An 18,503-nucleotide genomic window follows, 5' to 3' on the forward strand; every position below is an offset into this window, starting at 1 on the left:
CATCTTGAAGAACCCCCACTAGCATCATAGACCACCATGCAGAGCTGGACCACCCTTCTTTAACGAGATGACTGTCACGAAGCGCGGCTTCGTCTACCCAGAACAAGTGGCCTGCAGTGCTTCTGCGCATGTGCAGTAAGAAGAGGCTGCGGAAGGAAGCAAGAAAGGGATCGTCAAATGATTCCGTCCCTTGAATGTAAACGAGAAAAGCGTTCAATCGTGAAAAATGGATCTCGAAAGAGTACCTAATGAGGAAAAGCTGAACTTGCGCAGGAAGTACTATTTGGGAGGCTTTGCACTGTTGCCTTTTCTCTGGCTGGTGAACGTGTTCAGATTTTTCAAGGATACTTTCCTGAAACCTGCATTTACGGAGCCGCCGCAGACAGAGGGCTATGTGCAGTGCTCTGCCATATGCCTCTTCTGGGTTGTGATTTGGACTTTTTGTATCACCGTTTACCAGCTGCACAGTGCTGACTGGGGTGCGCTGGAGAGTACCTGTCTATCACCATACCTCCACACATTCCTTGATGTCTGATTCGAATTTGGCACCCCAGCTCCTTCCACTGATGAGGCAAACTTAGTAGATGCTCCTCTCCTTTGGACCGGCACGAGAACAGTTTCCAGTGAAAATGTACTAGCCCAATCAGGAGGCACTCCCGTGTTGTACCCTTTTTTCTGGCTCATTTGGAGGCCGTGTCTGCGCAATCCGCACTAGAGACTACATTATCCCGGAGGCTCCTATAAGGACTACATGTTCCTGTGTACCTAGCAGCAAAGACCACAGAACAACGTCGGTGATTTTTCTTTTCCAGCTGTGAATACCCTCCGCATTTTCCTTTTTTACTGAAACCACTTGGTGGCGCTTGAAAATACAGTTTGAAACTTTGACCAGATGACTGTCTGTTGCCGGTGACTTGCTCCAAGGAAATAAACTGTGGTTTGACCTCATGGATAAGATCCATATTTAACATTCTGAAGGACACTTCTGTAGGAAGATGTGGAGAAAACCTAGGGCCCCACTATGGTGTGGCCCCCTGCAGATGGCAGTAGAGGCTTAGGTTTTCCACAGTGCAGTTGCCTTATTGACCTATACTTAATGAAGATGACATAATCTGTTCCATAAATTAGAACTTTCTTTTAGCCACCATCTTTCATTTAGTGATAGAATGCATAAAGGTTCATCTAGTTTATAATTTGTGTTTGCAGTGGGGGGGCACCAGAGTAAAAGCTAATCTTGTCACACCCTTTTCAAACGTCAATGTCTATGTCCCAGTTTGGAGGGGGCATACTGGAGGTTCAGCTATGATTGGGGTGAGGGGACTAGAGACTGCGGTTAGTTGACTGGATAAGTGGAAAGCAGGAAACACCAACATGCCCTTGGTGATACATGATAATGCAGACAAGGGTGCAGAGGCCTTTGCGACTTGGCTGGGTATGGTTCCTGATACAATAGCCCCCATTCGGGAGATTAAGCTGAGGAGAATTTCCCCTACAGCACTGAGAGCTCTGAGATAGTCTTGCCACCATCAGGAGCGAGTATGGAGAAACTCCTATGAGGAGCAAGAAAGAGTCGCTCAAAGTAGTAGGGTTAGGTAATACAAAATAGCTCTTAAAGAGGAAAAATCAGTATACTATACCAATAAAATCAATTCAGCTAATCGTCTAAAGAGCCTTTTCCGATAATGCAACAGGTCTCCTCCCCCTCAGTTGGAGGGAGTGAAGGGTCGCAGGATTCCTGCAATCATTTGGCTTCTTTTATTTAGCTTAAAATTACAAATATCTGAGGTGAACTTGCATTATCAAAAAGAGGAAACAGAATGCTACGATCCCTCTGTAGTAAGCATCAAAGGGATATTTGTAACATCTCAAATTCTATTGATCAAAAGACTAACCAGCTTAATTTATTTCCGGCACTTACCCACGAAAGGGTGGAACAGAATCTTGTTAACACTAAATCCAATTGGCCTTTGGAGGAATGCAGACCTGCAAGGCTGCATATGGTAGTTGGTACTGTGGTGCACCCTCTTTCATCTGGATTGAGTAAGGCAATCTCTCCTGGCTGCTATCCATGGCTATGGAAGTAGTCAGTGGTCAGGCCTCTTTAAAAAACTAATCTTGATAGTAAAAAGTGCACAAACTATCATCCAATCTTGTTCCTTCCAGTGCCTGCTAAGATCCAGGAAAGACACTTAACTGTCCATCTGTTGAAGTTTGTGAAAGACCAGGGATGGCTCGACAGATCACAGTTCAGTTTCTGGCAACATCATGGTACTGAAGTTCATTAGTATCTGCCATCGACAGTATCCGGCGGTTACTGGAAGAAAGGCAAAGCATGACCTTGATTCTATTGGCCTTTTATACCATATCCACCTCTCTGCAAATTGAATGCCTACCTTAGATGGGCATCACAGAGTACTCCTTCCTCAAAGATCGTTCTCATAGGTCATGCTGAACCAATATTATTCTGATGTCTCCTCCTTGCCTTTTGGGGTACAGCGGGCTTTGACTCTGAACCTTACATTATTTAATTTATATGTTTCTCTACTTGCCACCATTACCCGTTCCTTTGGGCTGCATGCAATATCTTACGCTGATGACACCCAAAATATTGTGTTGATTCCTAAGAACAAGCCACAGCAGTTAATTTTTCACATTATATGTCTGCAGTAGCAGAATGGATGGGAAAAACTTTTGTCAAACTCAATGCTGATCTTTAGAATGCATTCTTCAATTTGGAATGATGCTTGGAGGCCAGACTCCCTTGGCACTTTGCCTGTCCCGGCGGATAACGCTAGTAATCTTGGAGTAATTCTAGATGCTGAGCTTTCCCTTAATGGATAGGCCAATCACACAGTTGCTACGTGCTTCTGGCCTATAAGAAGCCTGAAAACATCTTTCCCTCCATTCCTATCTCTGCACGGAAGCAGTTTGCTCTGTAATTGGTTATGTCCAGAAATGAGTACTTCAACACTCTCTCTCTGGATTTTAACATCAGTGCCCAAGCTAAACTGCAAGTAGTTCAGAACGCTCTCGCTGGGGCTGTTCTTGATGTTCCTAAGCATCAATCTGCTTCTGCAGGGCTGAGTGACCTTCACTGACTCCCTTTCAGAAAGCACATCACATTTCAGGCTATCTGTATGCTACATAAGATTATCAATTATGCCCTGTTGGGATAAGGGAGATGTTCAATTGGTACAGTCCAAGCAAAGTCCTGTGTTCTGCCCTTCGCAATCTAGTCACCCTGCCCAGAGTCTTTAAGATGCGATGGGGGCAGAGCTTTCTCAGTTGCTGCAGCCAGACTCTAGAACTCGCTCCTTCACTCCTTGACTTCAATCAAAGAGCATTTGCTTTTTAGAGAGACATTAAAAACGGGGCTGTACACTCTATAGGCTATGTCTCTTCCTGGTCTCCCAGCTGTTTGATTAACTGATGGATTGGGTGGGCTGCTGTGATTATAGCGCTTTGACGCCAATGGGCATTTGTTGCGCTGTATACATTTAAAATAAAATCACTTCCCGGATCCTACATTAAACAGCGGTTAGTTTATTTTGGAGTCCACTACCTATTCTCCCTATATTGCATGTACATCACTTCCATAGAACTATGCCTATTTGGAGCAATGAGTTTTGCTCTCGAAGTCACTTATCGTTCATTCAGGACATTGGTGCAGTTACCTTAATTCACCTGGAAATAAAGATAATTGTGTTTTTGCCTCGATGCCCACTTTCTCACATCTTGAGACACGTTCTGTGTGATTGAAACCCATTTCCAGTACCTTAGAGTTGTTCTCGTTTCTGCTTTTACCCGCATTTCTTTTTTAGCTAGATTGCTTTGCTTCTGAGGAGCTGACATTTTATGAAGCAGTCCATGTAATTAACTGAGTGAGAGCAATATTACTACTGTGCATTCGCCTGTGAAATACAGTAGGCCTTAGGAAGTAGCTATTTGTACATTAGCGCATTGTTGTCCTCTTGGATGGTGCTATATTGATAAATCACCTCATGGATTGGAATGCATCGCCTTCAGCTTGGTGTGAAAAACAACTTAAACATGCTGCAACCTTACAGCTGGACTGCCGCCGGGCTTACCTGAGATACAGACCCCTTTATCTTATTTTCATTGGCTGTCTACATTCGTTACTTTGAATTGTAATTAATATTTAAAGTTTCACAGTCAGCCTGGGAGTCAATACAATTTAAAAGAGCAACCAGGTGTAAACATGGTTGCTGATTTATATGCTATTTGCCTGGAGTCGTAAAAGAACATTGCCTGTGTGTTTCTTTGTAAACCTCAAATTGAACCCAGTCATATATTTGTCATCAGATGTTTTACTAAAACCAATTCCTCAAAGCTATAAATACACTTTCTTCATCAAACTTGTATTGCTCAGAACACGTGTGTGTGTCTTAAATATTCATCATGAAATAGTTTTCTATGAAAAAATGTTACGTAGTAATTGAGCCCTCTTGTTGCAGGGTCATGGGTTTGTTTAATTATCACAGGTGACAGCACCGGTGAATCAAGTCCAGCATTAGCTACTTTCTAGATGAACCTGTTGTCCTGGTACCCATGTGGGTCCTCAACGGTCCGTGACTAGTTAAAAAATGAAAGGATGTTCACAAATGAATAAGGTGTATATAAATAAAATAAAAAAACTGTCAAAATGAATCTTTTACAATGTTCTGTAAGTGTGAAAGTATTTGAAATTGGAGACTAAATATTAAGTTGGTATGCTTATATTGATTCGTGAGAGCAGACCAGCTTCATGAAAGAGAATACAGGAAGGATGATGGGTGGTCATTCAGAAACTGGACTTCCCAAACTACAAGTCGGTGGTCCCGCCGGGTGAATTAGGATGCAACCACTGCCAAGGAGGTCGCAATGTATATATTATTTTAGGCTGCGGGTGCTGTGGTCTCCAGCACATGTCACAGTACAAAAAAATGAACATTACACATATCACTGTACTATGTGGCAGGCCCCGCATGGTGCCTGCCATGGCATGCAACATGGTGCAGGGATATTTAGGGGGGCACCATAGGTGCCTCGTAAACCCAAAACTGAATGCCAAGGGATGGGGGTCCGCTTCTGGCCCCCAATGTCCTTTTCAGCCAGCCTTTTCATGGTGGGTAAACCACCAGGAAACGGCCGGCATGGAGGGACATCATAACCCATACGGTGGTGCCTGGCAGGCACCCCCACCATTGTAGGGTGTGATGTTCCCTCCTTGAGTCCGTCGGATCCATGGCCATCGGTCTGTCTGACCGCCACCCATCCGCCCTCCATCCTAATGTGCCAGGCGGAAAACAGTATTACGATGGTGGTGGGGTTCCCACCGTCATCGTACTCAGGCCCTGAATTTCAAAAAGCTCCAAACCTTTGATTAAAATTATGATTTTTATATGTCTTTCTGAATGAAATTAAATATGTAATCATTTGCTTATTTCTTTGATGAATGCTTGTGTCTGTTTCTTTGTGTACTGCTTTGTGGTTCAAATCCTCGAAATTGCTTAAGCTGGAGCCCCTGATTCCAATAAAGACTCAGTGGATGTCCCCAGATGCCAATAATAATTCATTGGGGTTCCCAGATTCTAGTAATTATCAGTGGCAATCCACAGCAGTCAAAAGGCTAAAAACCACTGTTCATGATGATATTTGTACTTAAATACCTCTGCTGGCTCTCGGCATGTTTCACATAGAACTATGTATTATATCTCCTAGTGATCTACTTTTTTGTAAATTTATGTGTCTTTTTCGGAACTTCCAAAGGATCTTAGGGGCATATTATCAAGCCAGGCGCTAAAATTATCGCTGCCGGCGATAATGGGCTTGATAATATGCTCTATGGAATTCCAATTGAAGCCCATGTTAGACGTCCTTCACATTTAACATGGGCTTCAATTGGAATTCCATAGAGCATATTATCAAGCCCATTATCGCTGTTTTGGGTGGCAGTTTTCGCCTGGCTTGATAATATGCCCATTAGGCATGTGCCTGGAAGCTAAGTTTCTGCAGAAAAAGTCCTTCTTCTACACTCTGCCAGTTATGGGAGCACTGCCTTTCTATTTGCACACCTGAAATATTCAATCTTGGCTTTTGCAAAAACTCATCTCATGCCTTCATGTTGTCTACGTTTCTAGGTATTTCCTACTCTGGAACGACCACTCCCCACCACTGGTAGGACATTTATTCACAAGAAAAAATATGTGGACTAAATAATTTTTGCAGGTATAAAACCACAGTTTGTGAACTACAACAGTGCGTTACACTCAATAAACAGGCTGTCTATAAGTTTAAGTTAAAAACACCCTGCAAGGGTTGTGAAGTGGGCTCTCTGAGTCTAATTTTCTTTTAGATTTTCTTTTAGAAAACAAGCTACAAACATACTGTAAAAAACAAGCACACCAATTCAGTGATCATCCATCAGTGCCCAATACAGCTACAAATGCAGGAATGTAGCAACAGACAACCAGCACTTGTAGGTAATGTTCTTTCTTGTACTATTTTAAGTAACAGAGTAAACTTGTTAATACAGTACAAGTATAAACATGATTAACACATTTGTGAAAGCAATAGGAAAACACATTACGTTGGATAGAGCAGTATGCTTTGGAGGAAAACCACTCTACCAGATGTTAACTGGCCCTTTGTACCTGCATGCAGACTTACTGGGTGCTGTATCACCAAGCTGATTATACTACTGAGAGACTCGAGCGGATCATACAGTTGTCGTTTGGTGATGCAAGCCCAATGCGGCCTGTCTCCCACCTATGGCAGTGGGTGGGCAACAAAACTACCAATGCCACCCTCGTTGTCCGCTTCCCCACATTCCCATTCGTGCCCCACCACGAACTCCCACTGCAATTTACCATCTGATTAGAGCATGTGTTAAACAAGAGTATTAATCACCACAAAAAATAATTCTGAGGAAAATGTCACCTGTTGGGATTAAGTAGAACCAGACCTATCCAGGGTACCAGCTAAAGCCATTTATTTCAGCCACCCTGTTTCTCCACACCTAAATCTGCACAACCTATAATTAGGCCTTGCGTGGTAATCAAAAGTAAGAGCTAGGTTAAATGTTTAGATTCTCGCTGTGCATTTTCCACTTTTTGAGGCATTTCCTTTTGATCCCCTCGTTAGAAGCTTGACAAGGAAGCCCTTCCACGTCAGCCACCAATTCCTTCCTTTCACCATTGAGGAAATTAGCATGATTCCAGCATGCCAGCTTCATCAAAGAAGATTTGAGATGCCACCAGAGGCATCATCTCCAGTGGCTGGCGAGAGATCGGGTGCTCCATGACATATCTCATGTGCTGAGCACCAATCAAGGTAAGAGAGACACTGTTGAAAAGGGGAATGCTCCACTTTCTGCAGAATCTCAGATCAACCCACTAGACACCAAAGACTATCTGTAACTTTGGAGTTTCCCCTATTGCATTAAATTAGCGCACCCAATGACGTAAGGCCCAGGAGCCTCTCTGGCCTATGTGGTTGGCAGGAAATGGGTGTTTTAGTCCTGTTCAGCACTCCCAAGGGGCGCTGAGCATCTCTATCAACACCATGGATTTTTTTTAGGGGTGAGCAAAATCACTCTGATTGTCTTGCTTACCCCTGAGTAGCAAGTTGGTTGCGTGTGTTTCCAGTCTAATCACCAAGTGGAGGCATTGGACAGCAGGAATTTTTTGTGGACAAGCAAACTCTATGTAGAGGAAGCAAGCTGCACGCGGCATGGGAATGCACCTAACACCCTACATTGCACACCAGTCTTCCTACTCCCCCCCATGGAGTGACAGATGCAGGAGGTTATCCACAATCTGCTCAAACCAGGGGGTGACAGAAAGCACCAATGGAGAAGGGCGATTTCTTTTAGATGAAGCAAAAATTTAACTAGTGAGGAATATCCCCCTCCACATGGCATTGCAGTCTTTTTCACCACCATGAAGCACTGAAGGGATTATTCTGGGACAAAACTAAAGTATATGGAGTGTCCGCCTAACCCACATGCCATGAGGCTGAACCCTCCACACAGATGGTTTCATAGTCTTTCTGTTTACCATCAATCTGCCCTCACCGGGGGACAGAAAACAGCACTTTACTCCAGTAGTTGTATGAAAGATTTATCTGGCGTAGGGCCTTTTCCCTCTAGGTTTTGGGCCACATACCTCATGTCCGTCACACTAACAGTCTTTCTTCTTGGGTGTTCATCCACATTCTAAATAAACTATGTGACATAAATCATGGATTATTTTTTCAATTGGGTAGAGGCTGGAAATTCCGGGCTTTGGACTGCAACCCCTACACAAGTTTGCCAGATCATCTTTCTGTAACACTGGAGATGAAGAGTGGAGGTTTGCCCACAATCTGCTCACCCCAGGGGGGGTACAAAAGCCAACTAGAACCAGGAATTGTTGGACAAATGAAATAGGGTGGAGGACTAGCCTATTCTGGCATAGCATCAGAACAAGATCAGATCCCACTCCACATTAGAGCCTCCTCCTCCAAAGTTTGAGCGGGTCCATGGACATCAGAAACACAGTAATTGGGACTTGAGCTGCACTGAGTTTTCAGCTGCAAGCAGGTGCTGTGTCTATTCATTAGCAGCACCACAGGTGCTGCAGCGAGAAAATGGGCGCTGAGAGTCGGAGCATGGATTTGCTCACCAGGTTACACTTCCAAGGGCCCAGGAACTGGATTTAGCCCCACTTAGCAAGGGATCTCAGCAGAAGAGCCCAGGATCAGGTAGCTGAAGACTTTGATGGCCTTGATATAGAAACTGCCCATACCGGTACCACCCAGAAAGAAACTCTGTCACAACACCTGAGTGAAATGAAGAGATTTATTACATGTACAGGAGCATCAGTTGGAGTACCGAATGCTTAAATAAGCAGAAGTACAATGCAAAAATATATAGTTAAAAAAAAAACAATATATCATGCGTAGCAGGTGATGGGCCCGGCCATCATATTCCAGCAGGTGGTGATGAAATACCCCATGCTTGTAAATATACAGTACAGCGTTACACAAGAATAGATCTGGAATCCACCTAACGTGTATGTGACAAGTCCCTCGTGTCTAAAGTCGGACAGTTTAACAGTTACGTTACGCCCAAGTCCAAACAATACATGCTGACCAATCAGAACTGTCCACATTATCTTTATGTGTCTAGATATACTTCTGAAGCCTAAAGGGCATGTTGCTAAGGCAAGCAGACAGAACACAGTAACATGTAAATGTAATCTCTTGCACAAGCCTTGCAATGTGTTGTGTTACCAGCAGCTTACTGACAGACACAGTAAAAACTATAAATCTGAGCTCAAGCAATGGTTATACATTTGTCTATAATTTCCATCATCATCCATTTATCACAATGTCAAGTTATACAACATGCCACCATTGTTATCTAAACTTAGATTCCATATTTGCACTCTTTTATATATATCTTTATTGCGTGATTTAAAAGTAAACCATTGCAAGTACAAACATTTAAAAGGGTCAAGATTGCATTTAGAATGGTGAATTCATTAAAAGTCAATATGTATGGATAATATCAAATGAAACTTCAGTTTAAAAAGTCATATTCATAAAAAGCCAGCAACAGCAAGTAAAAATTTTGCAGCATTATTCCAATGGGGGGTCGCAGACTCTGGGCAGCTCAGTAGGTTTTTTTGCAGCGCGCTCCATAAATCTTACTAGGGCACAATTTAATTTAGTGTTCCTAGGATCGAAACAGGCCAAAACTGCTGCTCTACAGCTTCTAATCATGTTTCTATTCCAATGATGCTTGAGTAGAGCCTGTCTCTCTGTCAATAGTAGAGGGCACAGGCATATGATGTGTATGATGTCTTCTTTGTGGGTCCCGCAAAGTCGGCACTGAACTTTTCCATGTTCTCTTTTCCATTTTGGCCAGTGAGTCAACAGGTTAATAACTCCCAGTCTCAGTTTTAAAAAACTTAGTTTCATCCGAGCACTAAACGATATAGTAAGGTACGGCTGTGGAATTAGCAAGGCATAGGATTGAAGGGTCATCCACCCATGACTTCTTTTGGCAAGGCTGGCTTTGTCTTCCACTATTGATAATTGTTTGGTGCTGATTTTCGCTAGCCTTTTAAATTCCATCTGACTGGCGTGCAGGATCCAGAGGTCATTTAGGCACAGGGTTTTTAAGCCTTTTGACCAGTATTCATGTCCTGCTCGCCATAAGTTGTTGTCAATGCTGGCCCACAAATGGTATCCTAAACTTCCCTCCTTTGATAACCTCAATTTGTGACAGCACACGAGAAAAGACATGGCTCTGGCCAATCGTTGTTTACAGATGCCAAATTCCAACCTAATTTGTGCCGGTGATGTATGGTTTGGTAATTTGAACACAGACCTGTAGATCTTAGTAATTATTTTGTCCAGATGGTCACTGTCCAATCCTTTTAAAGCTTCACTGCCGTAAGTCAGGGTAGGAATGATTTTTGCCTGAGCCACCTGAAGTGTGGGTGCAAGAGTAGGGCCTTGTAGTTTCTTTTGAATTAGTCCGATTGCAAAAGCAAGTGCCGTACCCTTCCTTTTTTGCTCTTCTAGTTGGGATTTGTATTTTCCATTGTTGTTGAAAGTGACTCCAAGGTACCTTTGGCAATTTGATTCGACAATGCTTTCGTTATTCAAAGCCCAAGACAGTTTCTTAGCTTTCCTTGAGTGCACCGCTAAAATTTTCGTCTTCCTGTTGTTGATGCGAAGCTCATTGTCGTTTGAATAGTCGGAAGTAGCATCCAGAAGTCTTTGCATTCCGATCTTTGTCTTACTTAACAGTACCACGTCATCAGCATATAGTAGATTTGTCAGCGGCAAGCCAGATAGTTTGGGAGCGTGGGAGTTGACCTTATTAAGAGCTTCAGGGAGGTCAGCTAGGAATAGGTTAAAAAAAGTGTTGGGGCCAAGACACAACCCTATTTGCACTCTTTTGATAAACAATGATAATGGCATTATCAAGCATTCACATTTTCTCTTTTTCTTCTTTACCCTGCATTCTATTAGGTATATTCGGTGCATCCTGCAATAAGTCTTAATACTTAATGTATTATTATTCCTGTTGCAGCAGCTATTTATCACTGCATTTAATCGAGTGGGGCATACTTGTATCAGCACACATAAACTCAAGAGTGCCACTACTCCTATTATTAGGGCTTCTAGTAACCTGGTACCCCAGCCCGAAACCAATTTCCATGGGATCCCCACAGTTCACCAGTGTGCATCCCCTTTGCCTTTTTTTGTACCTAGTGTATGTTGTCTATCGCTTTATTTATATTGTGACTGTTATATGGTATGTATACACAGCAGGACTGATGGACCACCTGGAAGACCCCTCTCTCTTTAGCAAGAATGGTGTCTAACACAATTATGTTTTGTATTACTACTTCCCTCATGGCAGTGGGTTCTTCTATGATATTTCGTAGAGCTGCGGCTGTGGAGTCTACTAAATCCTCAGCCAAGTTTGCCAGCTGCCCTATCCTAACAGTTGAGTAAATTTGCCTTAGAGTTGGTATCATTACACTGAAAGCTGTTAGCATATGGTCCACCCATGGAGCAGTTCTTCTGAAATGGTCACTTACCCTTGTTCGTGGACCTTTCAGTGACAGCTGAACAACACGTATCATTTGAGGTATCACAAGAGAGAGTTAGCAGCTACCTTATGATCCCTCTGACAGAATAAAGTATCTGTGTTCTCCACATACGAAAAACACCCGTTGGTGATAGTTGTGAAAGCCCTTCTTTTATTCCTTCCATATTGGCATTGTGGGAGCAGTTGCTAGTACCAGTGTTAATGCTTGACCTTTGCACCTTCCTGTCTTTTCCCTCACTTGTTGATGTTAGTCCATTATCCTTTGTGTTCTTAATACACCACGGGGCTCTTATTGTGTTCAGTACCCTTAAACTGGGGAAAGTCAGTGTGAGAAGTTGGCCTGGTATATGCTGTCCACTAATTATAGTGGGCACCCTATACCAGTCCAAACAACCCCTTATTGATGATAGGTTAAAGACAACCTTTATTGAAAGCTATCCTAGTGGCAGCTATGGAGAGCAGCCTTCAGGCTAAGTCTTGAAGGAATGTAAAGCAGCTTGTTTTACCAGTCTATAATCTCTTGAATCATCAAATGAAAATACAACCACACCAGGTATATATATAAAATATATGTATTTATTTCTAAACACACCCTCCTAATCTCTTTATGAGGCTAGAGGTCCAAACACATAAGTTACACTTCAAATAGTACAGTAAAATAGCACAAATACACATCAGGTCCTAGGGGCGAGCCAAACCATATACTTAAATAATAGTATAAGAACCATGAATTAACTAGACACAAGGCTTAGAGCCTGGAGAATCGCTGGGACCCCAGGGAACCACCCAAGGTAGTGACATAGGGGACCCACGGGTGCCGTGTGCAGTGTGAGAACAATGCCGCGAGCTCCCGTTAGCTTCTATGGGGAAAGTCGCGGTTAGATTTTTAAAGATTAGGGACACTTAGAAACGAGTCAGGACCAAACCCTTTGGGACTTAGGATGTTCTAGGGTCAGCACCCACAGGAGCACCAGAGTAGTCGTGTTACCTCACCCAGGGAATAGGTGTCAAATGGTGTCGGGTTGCATCGTCGTTTTCAATGGGAGCTGGCAAAGAAGTGCTGCTGTCGGGAAGATGAGAAGTGTCCAAAGAGATACAAGCCTGGATCGAAGTCGAGAAGACCCTGAAAGCAGAGGGGACAGAGTCTGGGTCACTTGCCAGTGACCAGGGGCATGATAGGCGAATGCCCACCGAATTCGGGTGATTTCAGGTGAAGAAGGTGAAGCTTGTCTCTTCAGCCACGAGAACCAAGAGGTGTCAAGGACAACCTGGAGCTGGATTCGAGCTGTCCCATGAAGGATGTCGACTGCTGCAGCATCGGTGCCTGGATTTAACACAACAAGCCTTGGCAACAGCAACCCACACAGAAAGGAGAAAGATGCTTTGGTGCAGACCAACAAGTTCTGGGGGACTCACCACACAGAGGGGAGTCAGGGCACATCTGGATCAACCAGGGAAGCCGAAGGAAAATTAATGTTGCCTTCACAGGGACCCACCAGTTGACGGACCAGGAATCGCAAAGGGGCCCTCAACTGAAATGCAAGAAGCAAGCTCACGGAACACTCATGGAGTGTAGGCCCACAATCTTTGGTGCAGTTAGTGCTCGGGGCGTGGGCTTCAAGTAAGCTAAAGCACGACTTCAAGAGACGTCGGGAAGTTACTGCACTTGCAAATATGCATAGTGACCAGGAGATCCGGTTCCACACTACTCACAAAGGCTGCGGGTCTCCGCTTTGCTGGGGACTCGGGTTGGCCTTTGAGATGTCTGGAAATCCTCTTCCTGGGCTGTAAATGCTTCGGAGTCTGGCGGGTGCTTTGGAGATGCAGACTGGCAAATGCTTTGTTGGTGCCTGCCAAGCAGGGGAGTCACTCCGTGACCCCAAGGGAGATTTCTTCAGTCCTCTAGTCTTGAGTAGAGCGTTGATGTTCCAGGATTCAGCTTCAGAGTTTCGTCCGGGGATATCTAAAGTCCTGTTGCCAGGGGTTCCTTACTTAAACCTAAGGAAGGGGTTGGACTAGCTCTAGGGACCCACCTATGGGAGGGTTTGGAAAGAGGGTTGGCTACACCCATATCCTTTGTCCAGTTTTGTGCCAGAGCAGGGGCTGGAAGCCCCTGAAGCGGTTTCAGCTAAACTATGCACAGGGACACCAAATGTGCCCCCAGTGCAGGACTTCAAAGCACCCTGAGAGTGCTCCCTCCCAGCCCCAATACACATCATCATGTGGGAAACCTATTGTCCAGGCCTTCCCTGCCGGAGTTTCGGTCAGCAGCAGGAGGCCAGACCCGTGTCTGTGGCTGCAGCATCAATTTTGTGATGCCAGGGCTCAGTTAAGTTGGTACCGGGTATACCGGTGCTGTCATGTCTCTCCCTCTAGAAGGGTGGGATCATATTTTCACATCAGGAATTGATGTGGGGGTATGATTCCAAGGTGTTTGACACCAAACACAACATGTTTCCGTGCAGTCAGTCCAAAGTTAGCATTAATCATTTTAGATATAATGCACTTAAGAGTGTATGGTCAGGCTGCACCACTGACAACCCCGGAGAAGAGATTCCGAAGGCTGCAGAGGGGCTCAGCTCATGCCTGGGCACCCGCTCACATATAAACAAGCCCCCTGCCTTCAGGATTGATAAGGCCTGCCATAGGGGTGACTGTAGGTTTCTATGTGCAGTGATAGGTGAGGTATAGTGAACCTATACCTCAGTAAGGGGTGCATGCATCACCTTACTCAGGCTGCAGTAGCAGACCTGCAGTGTCATTTTGGAGGGCTTTCCAGGGGTGGCACATTACATGCTTCAGCCCCTGGTAGGCCTCTGGGGTACCTATGCTCTGGTTACATAGTATACCATATACTAGGGACTCACAAGGGTATCCCAGAATCCAATCTGGAGTCTACCTAAAGTGCATGGAATCAATTTATAAGAGAAAGCAGATAGGCTGGGGACCTGAATAGCAGGTTCCCAGACAAACTGGCCCCATCATACTTGAGCAAAAACATAATGCTTCTTGGCACAACTTCCAACCAGTCACTGAACTTGATTTCCTTAACGTAATTTCCAGACTCAAACCATCATCTCACACTAAAGACCCCCTCCCTTCCAACCTTGTCCAAGATCTAAAACATATCATTGCTCCCTATAGGACCTCTATCATCAACTCCTCCTTTACCTCGGGTTGTGTCCCTGCTTCCCTCCAATTGGGACAAATCACTCCCATCCTCAAAAATCCTGCTGGTGACCCTAATGACCTTAATAACCTTCGTTCTATCTCTAACCTTCCTGTTCTCTCAAAAGCCCTTGAAAAATGCGCCTTACTCCAACTAGATAGACACATCAACTCATTCAATCTTCTAGACTCTTTCCATTCTGGCTTCAGAAAGGGCTGCAATACAGAAACGGCAATGCTAAACATAATTGATGACATCCATCACGCCCTCGACATAGACAAATCCTCCCTACTCATTCTCCTTGATCTCTCCGCTGTTTTCGACACTGTTAACCACTCTACTCTACTTAACACACTCAAGGATCATTTTGGCCTTAACGGTTTAGTCCTCAAATGGTTCACCTCCTTTTTCCAACACAGAACCCAGCCAATTAAATTCTGTGACTGCCTTTCCAAACTTATGTTCATCTCCCTAGGGGTCCCACAGGGCTCTATCCTGTCCCCCTCTCTATTTAATCTCTTCATGGAACCCCTCACCCTTATCCTTAAACAAGCGGGAATCAATTACCCCCTATCCGCCGATGACACCCAACTTTACTATACGATTCAATCCCGCTCGGATGTTCTTCACCTCAATGATGGCTTGAATAAGATTCAATCCTGGTTCCACTACAACCACCTCAAACTCAACCCCAAAAATAAAGAAATCATACTTTTCTTCCCTAAGAACAACTTGCTCCTCATTCTATCCTGGATCTCTGACATTACAGCATTCAACTGCTCACTCACTATATCTAACTCAGTTAAACCCCTCGGTTTTAACATTGACCAGAACCTTACCCTCATTCCCCACATAAAAAATTCGGCCAAAAGCGCTCTCTTCACATTCCATAACCTCAAGAAAATAAAACCCTTCATTCCTGCAGACGACTTTAAATTAGTTGTCCAATCGCTGGACTTGTCGAAAATCGACTATGGTAACGCCATCCTCGCTGGAACCCCTGAAGTCCACCTAGCCCCAATCAAATCTGTTCTGAACCTGGCCGCTAGGATCATAACCGAACTCAAACGGTTCAATCACATCTCCCCTGCCCTCACGTGGCTTCACATTGAAGGAAGAGCTTCCTACAAGACAGCTTGCATTATGCACAAAGCCCTGCATCTACACTCCCCGCAGTACCTCTCAGACAAACTTCACAAAGCTGGCTGCTCTAGATCAATGAGGAGCTCCAACACCCTCCCTCCTCTGTTAAACAAGAAAACCACACAATCTCGCTCCTTCTCCGGGAACGCACCCAATATCTGGAACTCCCTCCCTAAAGATCTTCATTGCAACCCCTCCTACGTCAGTTTAAAAAAAGACCTCAAACTTCTCCTGCTCAACAAATACTGGGGTCCTTAACCCCTACCCTAGGCACTCATCCCACCCTGACCTCCTACTGTTCTCCCCCCTCTCATCTTCCTTCGCCCACTTGCTACTCCCACTAGCCTTTCCCTTTAGACCTGCTTTGTCTCACTTGGTATTGCCTTAACCTTCCCCCTCCTCAGCCTCTCCCCATTCCCATACACTTCCCCCCTCTTCTCTATCCTTTCCCTCCCACTCTAGGCTAATCTCTGAGGACTTGCTGTAGCCCATTGCAATTCATGTAATTTGATCGTGTAAAACTGGAGTTGTTTTCTTTTCCTCATTGTAATTCTGTTACACTACAATTATTATCCATGTATATTGGTGTGATATTGCCTTAACCTACCCCAACCTACCCCCCTCCCTAACCTCCCCCATTCCTATACTCTACCTCCCTCTTTTCTATCCTCTCCCTCTCTCACTAGCCCAATTGCTCAAAATTTGCTGTAGCCCATTACAATTCGTGTAATTAGATTGTGTAATATTTAAGCTGCTTTCTACCGTTTTGTATTTTTGTTTTGGAATACTACCTCATTGAAACACCAGGAAAAAAGTGGGGCCAACCATATTGTCAGATTACACCTTCCTACATAACCCCCCAAATGAAAGGAGATAAGGCTATCCTTGGCCAGTTGAGCCTTTATTGACTAAGGGGCCATATAAGGAAGTACCTGCAGTAGCATGTTTACCCACTGCCTTATGGTCCACTAAGCTATCTCTCACCCTAAGGGTATGAGAGGGTCTCCACCATGGGGAATTACTACCTGTGGTGTGGCTTGGTAAAGACAAAGGCTAGTGAGGTGTCTGAGTAGGGAAGTGAGGCCCTAATAAAGTTGGTCTCAGCTTCCTCAGATCACTGGTCACCATGTATGCCTCTCTTTCCATGACTGAGTTGCACTTTGCTCTAAGGGTCAACCTTTGGCTGCCTAAAGCTGGGGGTTGGGACCCTTTGGGTGGAACCCTGGAGGGACAGGGCATTTTTGGAACCTTTTGGTCCCAGATTTGCTCTTGCCCAACAGAGTCCTTCTGGGGGAGGTCCCTACACAAAGGTATGGGAGATCCCTCAGTGTGTTGATTAATTTTTACCTGGCTAGGGCTACTAGACTGGGTGCCCCTAATCTGCTGATGGGTGGGTTCCTCTGAACAGGGGGCCCTGTGGGTCCACTGCCCTCCCTGACCTCTGCAGCCCTGGGCTGACTGAGGCAGGGTAGAGAGGGGCAGGATACCTGCTCCAGACTGGGTGTCACCTTGGAAGGGACCCCTGCCATGAGGGGTTTTGCCAGGACAGGCCTGACTACCTCTGGGGCAGTTCCTTCACTAGGGGTAGGATCAGTTCCCTGAGGAGGCTGACCCTTACCTAAAGTCAGGGGGATGAAGACTTTTCTTCAACCCTTGTGCTCTCTTGTGGAGGAAAGTGGGCCATTCTTCCAGGCTCCGTCACTCCAAAATGTTCCTGGGGTTGGGCTGTGGCCAACACAGCCCCATCAACTTTCTCAGTGAGTCCTAACATTCTTAAATGGGCCTGTATCTCAATTTCAGCCCAGGCTGAAATTTCCAGACCATTGCCCAACAGGCAATCTACAGGCAAGTTTGGGGACACTGCCACTCTGTTTGGGCCAGTGACCCCTCCCCAGCTGAGATTGACTATGGCCATGGGATGATCTGTCCTGATACCATCTATGTTGGTCACCTGGTATTTAAATTCAGGTAAACGCTGTTGGGGGGGACTAGTTTCCCTGTCACCATGGTGACACTAGCCCCTGTGTCCCTGAATGGCGAAGCTTTTTAAACATTGATCAAGGGCTCTGGTCTGTATTTGTCCATAGGGTTGGAACCCATGGTAAAAGTGGCAAATCCCATACCACCATCACAGACTAAGGAGGCTTGTGAGGGGGGCCTGTCTAATCTAGGGCCCATCTCTGCTCCCCATGAGAATGCACCTAACTTTTTGCGTGCAATACTACCACCTGGGGGATTACTACTAGTACTACCAGGAGGAGTGGAGGATTAGTTGTAGAAACATTTTCTCTATTGCCAATCCTGGGGCAACTGGGATCAGTTTTCCAGTGGCCAGGCTTTCTACAAACATGGCAATAGGGTTTCTTTTCAGGAGAGGAAGGAGTTTGGGACCCACCCCCAGGGAAGGACTTTTGGGGCCCTGTAGGGGACTTGTCTTTAGATGTATCCCCACCTTTCTCCTGGGACTTGGTAAAATCTTTCTTCTGGCCACCACCCTGATTCTTAGGCCTTACCTTGGCTCTGACCCATGTGTCTGCCTTCTTTCCCAATTCTTGATGAGAGGTCAGCTCAGAGTCCACC

The 18,503-nt window shown here is 45.0% G+C and overlaps 1 pseudogene; it reads left to right on the forward strand.

Annotated features, from left to right (window-relative positions):
- The first annotated feature begins 226 nt into the window (after nt 1-226).
- LOC146858058 (gamma-secretase subunit PEN-2 pseudogene) lies at nt 227-528 on the forward strand (annotated as a pseudogene).
- The last annotated feature ends 17,975 nt before the right edge of the window (nt 529-18,503 follow it).

This window comes from Triturus cristatus, chromosome 3_2 (assembly GCF_964204655.1).
Source record: "Triturus cristatus chromosome 3_2, aTriCri1.1, whole genome shotgun sequence".
NCBI lineage: Eukaryota > Metazoa > Chordata > Amphibia > Caudata > Salamandridae > Triturus > Triturus cristatus.